This window comes from Callithrix jacchus, chromosome 11, assembly GCF_049354715.1.
Source record: "Callithrix jacchus isolate 240 chromosome 11, calJac240_pri, whole genome shotgun sequence".
NCBI lineage: Eukaryota > Metazoa > Chordata > Mammalia > Primates > Cebidae > Callithrix > Callithrix jacchus.
This window is the reverse complement of record NC_133512.1, coordinates 80630308-80641965: the sequence shown is the minus strand read 5'-3', so window position 1 is coordinate 80641965 and position 11658 is coordinate 80630308.

Sequence of the window (11658 nt, the reverse complement as noted above, 5' to 3'; positions counted from 1 at the left end):
TACAGCAATCTGGGCATCACTGAGTCGAGAAAACTGGGTGAATTTTGGCAAAAGCAGAGAGTTTTGTGGTGATTTATCTGGTCCAGTCCCCTGTTCCTCAGCTCCTCACAAGTCTTGAAAAATAACAGGCTTTTTCAGTACTGGAGGAAGCAGAGCACATTTGGAACTCTCTGAAAGCCTTAATATGAGAAAGGATTCTTTCTTGGCCTGTCTGGTAGTTCACTGGACAACTCTATGTGAAAAGACTGCCATTAATTGACTCATATTTACCCAATGCTCAGATTCACTCAATGTTAAAAGCTTTCCTCTGTGGCACCTTTGTAGAATGTTTTTCCATTAAGGTTGTCTGAGGCAGTGAATACTATTAATAGTAGGGGCAAACAATAGACTCATCAAAATGCTTAAAAGGAAAGCAATAGGATGAGATGTCCAAAGGGGCTTTGGAAAGCTCCAACATTCTTGGGAATCTAGAAGGCCATTCTCAGGAAATGCCTGAGTAGTTGCCAAAGTATTGCTTAATACTGATTTGGAGATTCTTTAAAAAGCAGAAACTAGTAGCTAAAAAGGAGTAGCCAATTACCTGGCTGAATATAGAAAGCATATTCAAACATTCTCACAGGTCCCCTGGCAAAGACTTGGAGATTACCGGCTCTAGACACTTAAGGAAATATCTGTCCAATTACCTGAACACTGAGGTAGCTGAATACAACCTTTAGTGGCTACATTTGGCAAACATTACAGTTGTAAGCAGCAACACAAATTTTGGGATGGGAGTAGAATTCTTTATTTTTTGAGACAGAGTCTCGTTCTGTTACCCAGGCCGAAGTGCAATAATGCAATCTCGGCTCAGCTCACTGCAAACCCCACCTCCAGGATTCATGCAATTTTCCTGAAATCCCACGTAGCTGGGATTTCAGGCACCTGCCATCATGCCTGATTCATTTCTGTAAGCTTCGTAGAAACAGGTTTTTACCATGTTGGTCAGTCAGGGCTGGAACTTATGACTCTAGGTTATTCACCCACCTTGGCCTCCCAAAGTGCTGGGATTTCAGGCATGAGCCACCACACCCAACCTGGGGCTAGAATTTGATTTGCAGAGTTGCCACAGTACTTTATTTAAAATATCCAGTTTTCAACAGAAATTATAAGATGTGCAAAGAAACCAAAAATTTTGACCCATAAATATTGTCCAAGGACAGCCAAAACTAACTTGAGAAAGAACAAAATTGCAAGACTCAGACTTGCTAATTTTAAATTTCACTGTACAACTATAGTGACCAAGACAGTGTGGTCATGGAATAATGGAATGGATATATAGGTCAATGTAATATCAATGAAGGTATAAAATTAAGCCCATCCATGATCAGTTGATTTTTGATAAGGATGTCAGTACTACTCAATGGGGAGAGAATAGTATTTTTAGCAATTGGCTTTGGGATAGCCTTATGCAAAAGAACAAGTCTGAACTGCTACTTTACCATATGCAAAAACAAATGGAAAATCTGTTGTCTTAGTCTATTTGTGCCACTATAACAAAATATGACAGTCTAGATAACCTATAAAGAAAATAAATTTATTTCCTCACAGTTCTGGAGGCTGGGAAGTCCACAATCAAAGAAGTAGCCGATGGTATCTGGTAAGGGCCTGCTCTCTGCTTCCAAGATGGTGCCTTGAATGTGGTACCCTCCAGAGGGGAGAAGTACTGTTCCTCTCATGGCAGAGAAAGGGAAGAGAGAGAATTCACTTCCACAAGCCCTTTTTTTTTTTCTTATTTTTTTTATTGCATTTTAGGTTTTGGGGTACATATGCAGAGCATGCAATACAGTTGCATAGGTACACACATGGCAGTGTGTTCTGTTTGCTTTCACCCCTTCACCCACATTTGGCGTTTCTCCCCAGGCTATCCCTCCCCACCTCCCCCTCCCACTGGCCCTCCCCTTTTCCCCCCAATAGACCCCAGTGTTTAGTACTTTTATAGTGGTATCGACCCATTCATAAGGGCAGATCCCTCTTGATCGACACATCTCTCGTTAGGTCCCACCACCCAAAACACTATAGCAAGTGTGAATTATGTTTCAACTTGAATTTTGGAGGGCACTAAAACATTTAAACCATACCATGAATCAAAGACCTAAGTGAAGGAGCTGAAACTATAAATATCTTAGAGGAAAACATAGGCATGGAATAGATCTTTGTGTTTGGATTACCCAAAGTTTCTTAGATTTGACACTAAAACCACAGGAACTAAAGAAAATATAAGTAAATCATAATTCAAAAAAGCAAAAAACTTTTGTACAGTAAGGAACACTGCCAAGAAAATGAAAAGACAGTCCTTAGAATGAGAAAATATTTGCTAATGACATAACCTATAAGGATCTAATTGCCAGGTTATAGAAATGCCTGTTAAAACTTAACAGAATGACAACCCCATTTAAAAAATGAAGCAAGTACTCTATTATAAATTTATGCAAAGAAGATACACACATGATCAAAAAGCACACAAAAAGATAGTCAACATCATTAGTCATTAGGGAAATGGAAATTAGAACAAGGTGGTGCCACTTTTCATCCACTACGATGGCTATTTTTTTTTTTAATGAAAAATGAGTGTTGAAGAAAATGTGGAAAATTGTAAACACAGTTTATTGCTAGTGGAATAAACGATGGTACATTCACTGTGGGAAATAGTTTCGAAGTTCCTCAAAGAGTTATACAGTTATATGTTGCTTAATGATGGGATACTTCAAAGAAATGCATTGTTCGGCAATTTTATAACTATGCAAACATCATAGAGCATACTACAAACCTGGCAGGTGTAGATCACTACACACCTAGGCTGTATGTTATAGACTATTGCTCATGGGCTACACACCTGCATATCATATTATTGTATTGAATTCTGTAATTGTAACAAAATTGTATGCATTTGTGTAAGCATATCTAAGCATAGAAAAGACACAATAAAATACAATATGAGAGATAAAAATTGAACACCTATATAAGGCTCTTATTATGAATAGAGCTTGAAAAATTGGAAGCAGCTCTGAGTTAGTAAGTGGTTAGTGAATGTGAAGGCCTGGGACATTATTGTATGTTACTGTAGACTATACACATGGTACGCTTAGGCTATACTAAATTCATAAAAATATATATATGTATTTTTTTAAACAGAGTCTCACTCTGTCACCAAGGCTGGAGTGCAATGGCACAATCTCAGCTCAATGCAACCTCTGCCTCCCAGGTTCAAGTAATTTTCCTGCCTCAGCCTCCTGAGTAGCTGGGCTTACAGATGCATGCCACCATGCTGGCTAATATTTTGTATTTTTAGTAGAGATGGGGTTTTACCATGTTAGCCAGGCTAGGCTCGAACTCCTGACCTTGGGTGATCCACCCACCTCCAATCCTTCCAAAGTACTAGGATTGCAGGCGTGAACCACCATGCCTGGACAATATTTTTCTTACTTCAGTAAGTCAACTTTAACATATTATAATATTTTTGCTTTATAAATTTTTAATTTTTTTATTCTTTTGTGGTCATATTTAGCTTAAAACACATTGTACAGCTGTGCAAAACTATTTTCTTTCTTTATATCCTTATTTTTTTAGCTTTGTTCTGTTTTAAAGTTGTTTTACATTTTTTTACTTTTAAATTTTCTTGTTAAAAATTGAGGCATGAACATACACATTAGCCTAAGTGTATACAGGGTCAGGATCATCAATATCACTGTCTTTTATCTCCATATCTTGTCCCACTAGAAAGTCTTCAGGGGCAGTTAGATGCATGAAACTGTCATCTTCTAGGATAACAATGCCTTCTTCTGGAATTTCTGCTGAAGGATCTGCCTGGACCTGTTTTGCAGTTAACTTTTCTTTTTTCCTCTAGAAAGAGTATGCTCCAAAATAATGATATGAAGTATAGATAGTACATAAACTAGTAACATATTTGTTTATTAACATAATCAAGTATTAACATTGTATGTACCATATATAAGTGTATGTGATGTATATCATGTACCACATAACCATGTTTCTTTTCTTTTCTTTTTTTTTTTTTTTTGAGACGGAGTTTCACTCTTGTTACCCAGGCTGGAGTGCAATGGCGCGATCTCAGCTCACCGCAACCTCCGCCTCCTGGGTTCAGGCAATTCTCCTGCCTCAGCCTCCCAAGTAGCTGGGATTACAGGCACGCGCCACCGTGCCCAGCTAATTTTTTGTATTTTTAGTAGAGACGGGGTTTCACCATGTTGACCAGGATGGTCTTGATCTCTTGACCTCGTGATTCACCCGCCTCGGCCTCCCAAAGTGCTGGGATTACAGGCGTGAGCCACCGCGCCCGGCCATAACCATGTTTCTTTTGACAAAGGACTTCATATGCTAGGTAGTCCTATCAGATTATAATTGAGCTGTAAAATTTCTGTCACCTAGTATTTACTACACTATACTTTTTATTCTTATTTTAGCGTGTAGTTATTCTTTTTTTAAAGAGAAATAACTAGAAAAGAGCCTTATGTCCTTCAGGAGGAATTCCAGAAGAAGTCATTGTTTTCATAGGAGATGACAGCTTCATGCCTTATTGCCCCTTCATGAAGACCTTCCAGTGAGACAGGATGTGGAGGTGAAAGACGGTTATACTGATGATCCTGACCCTGTGCAGTTCCTAGCTAATGGGTGTGTCTGTGTCTTAGTTTTTGACAAAAAAGTTTAGAAAGCAAAAAAAATTTTTTCAATAGAAAAAATGCTTACAAAATAAGATTAAAAAGAAAAAACATTTGTACAGCTGCTCAATGTGTTTATGTTCTAAGAGTTATTACAGGAGTCAAAAAGTTTAAAAACTTTAAAATTTCATAAAGTAAATACATTATGGTAAGCTAAGGTTTACTTGTTATTAAAGAAAGAAAAATATTTTCAGAAATTGCGTGTAGCCTGTGCATGCAGTGTTTACAAGTCTTTGGTAGTTACAGTAATGTCCTAGGCCTTCAAATTCTCTCATCCTCACTGAATCACCTAGAGCAATTTCCAGTCCTGCAAGCTCCATTTATGGTCATTTCCCTATATAGATATACCATATTTGGTCTTTTTAATCATGTTTTGACTGTACTTTTCTATGTTGAGATTTATAAATACTTACCATTATATTACAATTGCCCATAGTATTTAGTAGTGTAGCATTCCATACAGGTAGCCTAGGAGCAATAGACTCTATATCTATGTGTGTGGTAGGCATACCTGCTAGGTTTGTAAGTTCCCTCCAAGTTTGCAAAACAACCAAGTTGCTTAAGGACACATTTCTTAGAATGTATTCACGTTGTTAAGCAATGTGTTATACTCCTGGCAGTAGGCTTGTTTGCACCAGCCCCACTACAGATATGTGAGTAACGCATTGAAATACAATGTCACTAGGCAACAGGAATTTTTCAGCTTCATTGTTATCTTAGGGATCCACTGTTGTATATGAGGTCTATCACTGACCAATATGACATTATGTGGTACGTGATTATAGGTAGAGTGATCACATGACCCAGAAATTCCATTTCTAGGTATATACTCAAATGAATTGAAAATAGGTGTTCAACAAAAAGATATACACAAATATTCATAGCAGCACTATTCATAGCAAAAACCATCCAAAATGGCCACCAAGCAAATAATGAATGAAAATGTGATATATTTATATAGTGGTATATTACTCAACGATAAAAAATTAAGTTTTCATACTTACTAACAAAATGGATTCACCTTACAAAACATGCTAATAGAAGCCAGTTACAAAAGGCCAAATGTTGTAGGATTCTCTTTATTTGGAAAGTACAGAATAGCAAATTGGTAGAGATAGAAAGTAGATTAGCAGTTTTCCAGAGTTAGTGGAGGAGTTAAACACAGGGACTACTAACGAGTATAGGGTTTCTTTGTGGAATGAGAAAATTGTTCAAGAATTAGATGGTGGTAATGTTCCACAACTTGTAAATATACTAAAACACTTTAATTCCACATTTTCAAATGGGGTATTTTATGGTATGTGTATTATAGTAAAATACTTTTTAAAACTTATAAATGCTTTATTTTTAGAAGTAGTAGAAATAGCAATATCTATGGAATATAATTTCTTTTCTCTCTTATCTGACTGTTTGAAAATGTTATCTATGTCCTTTGTAATATCTATGTCCTTTGATGTAATAACATAAAAAGTCTTGTTCCAGGTCAGTTTGCTAAAAATATATTTGTTCTGTGATTAGTTAACTAAATAGTCTAGATGACCAAAAAAAAGGTAGACCATAATCTATTCCCAGATTTAAGACAGTTAACCACAAGAAGTTTGTTACAAAAGAGGAATGGGATACAAAATAATTCAGACACAGAAATATAAAAACAGAGAAAATGGTAAAATGTTTCTAAGAGAAATCTCATCCATTTGCATGAAAAGCAATAAATATCTGAGAAATGTTCAGAGTCTTCAAATGTGAAATATATGTGAAATTAAAGTTGAATATGACTGGCCTAAGAAATACTCAGCTAACTTTTTTTGGTGATATATATGTACTTGAGAAAAAAATCCACAATTGTTCAGAAACTTGGTCTTTTGCCAGTCTTGGTCTACCTCAGATGTTAGCAAAATTGGTGTGGGGTGAGGAACTAGCTTGTGTCTGTAACATCACAGAGAGGCGTGACCCAACCAGCTCAAACTGTGACAGAGATCTGAGTCCTACTGAATGAATTTCTGAAAATAAATAGATAGATGATAGATAGATGATAGATAGATAGATAGATAGATAGATAGATAGATAGATAGATAGATAAAAGGTGCAGGGTGTGTGTAGATACTAGAGAAATAAAGGCAATCACTTACAGTATTAAAATGTAGAAAGTACCACATCTATTGTAATTGTTGCTAGTGCATTTTTTTTTTTGTTTTGTATATGTCTAAGGTACCTTCATAAATGTTAAAAACAAGAATAAATTGCTTAAAATCAAGAATATCTCATAATAAAGAGAAGAATGTATGTTTCCAGTTATAGGGAACATAGAGACAAATAATGTAAGAGGTGTGGGGCATCATCTTTAAGAATTATTTAGGCAAGTGGGCAGATTAGTATTAACATGGCAGTGGGAGATCATTAATTGCCCCTTTCAAAGCTGTCATCATCTCTTTGTTTTCAGACAGCTGCATATGCCTTGTTCTCCAGTTCTGTTCTTAGAGCCTTTTGAGGCACTTCAGTTCTGTTTGTTATGCTGCAGAAAGAAGCGTGGCAGCATGTATAAACTCCAGAGGTTCACAATATCAAATGGGAAGCAGCTGCTGCGTAGATAAAAGTGTTTGTAGACCCTTTTGTCTAGGAGCCAGGGGGACGTAGGGATTGTGTCTTTGGCATAAGGTTTGCAATATAATGTAGGGATATATGCCATGGCATAAAGTATGTCAAGATTCACTGCTCTCTTGCTTTAAGGGAATCAATAGCATTAGGCTAAATGTGCGTCTTCTTCCTCCTGAAGGATGTAGAGCTGTTGAAAGCCTTAAGGTGCTTAAAAATACAATGTTTTATGCTGAGCAAGCCTAGAAGAAAGCAAGCTGCTATAAAATACCTTCTACAGACCTTCAGATAGAATGGTGGTAGTGTCATTATTTCTCTGTACTATTTTATTAAATAAGTAGAAATAAAACATATACAAGGGAAATGAATTTTTAAAAATGTTATCTAACCTCGCCATCTGAATGCAAAGGACATGGCTAAAAAGACTAAAAGGGATGATTGTTGTAATCATAAGCATCTTTTAAATTCTTTAAGAAAGAATTCCTTTTAACTGGATTTTGTAGGCCTTTTTGAAAAATTGGTCTGGCATAGTCTTTACTCTAGGGCCTTTTTTATCTCAGTAGAATGCATGGTATGTGAATAAGATCGCTAAGCTTCCATATATAACCCTGAGCATCAGAGTGTCAAATCAGACTTATAGAAAAGAAATCTCACAGAATATCAAGATTTGACAATATTGAGAGGACACAGCCAGTGTGAGACACGGACAAAGATCATGGAGACGTATGGGCTCATAACAGAGCTTCTCATCTCCATATTCATACATTAGCATGGCTTGGTCCAGGTGTCACATGAGGTTTCTAGATAGTGTATGTTGATCATCACTCACATAAAAGGGAGCTGTTTTGGTCATGAAACATCTTCCCTTTGTAATTACATAGTTTGTGTGGTATTTATCAAAGAACCAGGACTCAAGATTAGATATATTCTTCTTTAACCATTACAGAGAGGAGGATTCTCCTGCTTGTAAATACCAGCAGTGTGTTTGTCTGGAGGCCTCTCACTACTGTCGCATGTTACAAAGGTGTTTTTACAAGGGAATCTGAGTGAGTCATCTTCCTTACCCAGGTGTCTTCCAGTAAAGGGAGAGGAAGCATTGAAGTCCTGTTGCTTTTTCTTTGTTTTAATATTTTCAATGTTTAATGTTTTCACTTTGAGACAGGCTGTTTCACTGTTTCCCAGGCTGAAGTACGGGGTCAGAATCAAGGCTCATTGCAGCCTCAAAATCCTGGGCCCAAGCAATCCTCCAGGCTTAGCCCCTTGATTATCAAGAATTACAGGCATGTATCACAACCCCCGGCTAATGTTTAAAAAAATTATTTTAAAGATGGGGTGTGGCCATGTTGCCCAGGTGGGTCTCAAACTCCTGTCCTCAAAATATCTTCTGCCTTGACCTTCCAAAGTGCTGGAATTCCAGATGTGAGCTACCATGCCTGACAGTCCTCTTCTTCATTTTTCCTTGGTCAATATCTCCTTGCTACACATTTCTCAAGTGTATTTTTATAGTTTACAAAATTTTCTGAAATATTTTGTGCAAAGCATAATCTTATAATCATTCCATCAAATACCAGTATTTGAATTCTCTAATGGTGAGTAAGAATTCCAACTCAATTGTTACTTTTCTTCCATTTTCCAGTTATCCAAAGCTGTCAGCATGTATTGATGTAAATATTTAAGTACACATGTAGCTTTTCTAAGGCCCAAACCTTCTTTTAGTTGCCCGTGTTTCCTTCAATGAAGTTCCCCTCAGCAGGGATCCTGAGAAAGACTCTTTCCTGGGCTACGCTAGTCAGACTCTTCTCACTCTCTAGGCCTCTACCTTAGTGTTCAGAATTGTCAAGCCTACATTGCCCAGTTGTAGCAAGAATCTTGCTAAGTCAGTTCAGAGACAGCTCTGCACCCTCCAAAAGCTAATCTTCTTCAGAATCCGATCAAATTTTTTAGCCACAACCCTTCGTATTTGATCACTCTGTCCTGCCTTCAGTAAGAATCCTGGCACATCAGATTAGCAAGAATCGCCTTTACTCCTGATATTTCTTCTTAATATTTTTCTGTCCAGTAACCCCATGCTGCTTAGCTATTAAACCTCCACCTGTCTACACTGTGTTTGGAATCAAGCCAACTACTATACTAAGATCGTTTTCTCTTTTGCAACAATTCCTGGGGGAAAAAAATCTGGTCTTAGTACTTTACTGTCCAGCTTTTGTTTCCTTTGACACTCTAAATTATCCTTCTGTGCTTTTCATTCTGGAGTCATCATCTACAAAACTGTATTTTTTTATTTGACTATATCAGTAAACTAAAAACTCCTTTGTTACACAGTATACTTTTAGCAAAAGAGTAACTCTGACACATTATACATCATTTACAATTACATCATCATTCTCTATTCTTCTCAACCCGAATGATCTTCCCAATGAACCACAATTCAACTACCTGCAGTAATGACTTGAGGACATAGTTCAGTAATTATGGATCCACTCACTTGTGTGGACACAATAATATCTGAGATATCTTGGTGTCAGTTTTTATAGACATTGGCGTCTGCATATCATTATGTAGGATAGCCCAACTACTTTCCACAAAGACCATACAGTGTTGTTTTATTATTTGAACTATGTAGAAGAAAACCCTCCCTCCCCCATCCCTGGCTTTTTAAAAATCTTATTTTTATTCCCAGAGTAATAGAGTACAATTAGCCTTCTATTCTCCAATGAGATTCTGCCACTTTTTAGGCTTATCATGGTTTTCCTGTAAATCCACCACCCTAGCCCAACCTCTGACAATTAAAGACATAAAATTTCATGATGATTAGAACATCCAGTAATCCTTTCAGAGGAGGGTAAATTTTTTTCAGCAATGAGGATAGTTCTAGTTTTTCATTAGGGTAATCCTTTTCCTTTCCCTTTCTATTCCTTTTCTGACAGTCTCACTCTGTTACCCAGGCTGGAGTACAGTGGCCAGATCTTGGTTCGCTGTAACCTCTGCCTCCTTCATTTACATGTTTCTTGTGCCTCAGCTTCCCGAGTAGCTGGGATTACATGTGTTTGCCACCACATGTGGCTAATTTTTGTATTTTTAGTAGAGACAGGATTTCACTATGTTAGCCAGGCTGCTCTTGGACTCCTGACCTCAGGTGATCTGCCTGCCTTGGCCTCCCAAAGTGCTGGGATTATAGGCATGAACCACCCCGCCTGGTTTAGGATAATTGTTTCATTTGTCTACTCTTCTTTATTTTCCTCCCAAACTGATTTTAATCCCATATCCTAGAAGAGAGTTTCGCCAGTGTCTGTTTGGGTTATCTGGTCTTTCAAATGCATTTTTGAAAGATAATGTTGTTGGATACACAATTATTGTTTGTTGGAATAGTTTTTCTTACATTTAAAATATTTCACTACACCCTCCTGCTTACATGATTTCTAATGAGAAGTCACTATAATTCTTAACCTTGTTTCTTGTAGGTTTTAATCTTTTAACTTCCCTCAATATTTTCTTTTGGTTTTTAGTTATTTGCAGTTTGAATATTATATGCATAGGTGTCAATTTTAAAATTGTTTTAATTTTTAGGGATACATAATAGTAGTACATTTTTATAGGCACATGTGATATTTTAATTCATGCATACAATGTGTAATGATCAAATCAGGATAACTGGGATATCCAACACCTCAAATATTTATTATTGTGTTGAAATCATCCCAAATTTACTCCTCTAGTTATTTTAAAAGATGAATTATTGCTATCTATTGTGCTATTGAACACTAGATTTTATTCTTTCTGTCTAGCTGTATTTTTGTACCCATTAATTAGCCCTTCTTTTTGAATTTGAATTTGAATTATTTCAGTAGGTTTTTGGGGAACAGGTGGTCTTTAGTTACATGAATAAATTCTTTAGTGGTGATTTCTGAGATTGTGGTGCACCTGCCACCTGAGTGGTGTACACTGCAACCAATGTTGAGTCTTTTAACCTTCACCCCCCTCCCACTCTTTCCCTGAGTGTCATAAGTCCATTGTATCATTCACCTGCCTTTGCATCCTCAAAGCTTAGCTCCCACTTATGGGTGAGAACATATGATGTTTGGTTTTCCATTCCTGAGTTACTTCTCTTAGAATAATGACCCCCAGTTCCCTTCAGGTTGCTGTGAATGCCATTATTTTATTCTTTTTTATGGCTGAGTACTATTCTATGGTATAGATAAATCACATTTTGTTTATCCACTCATTGACTAATGGGCATTTAGACTGGTTGCATATTTTTGCATTTGCAAATTGTGGTGAAATAAACATGCATGTGCAAGTATCTTTTTCATAAAATGACTTTTCTTTGGATAGATACCCAGTAGTAGGATTG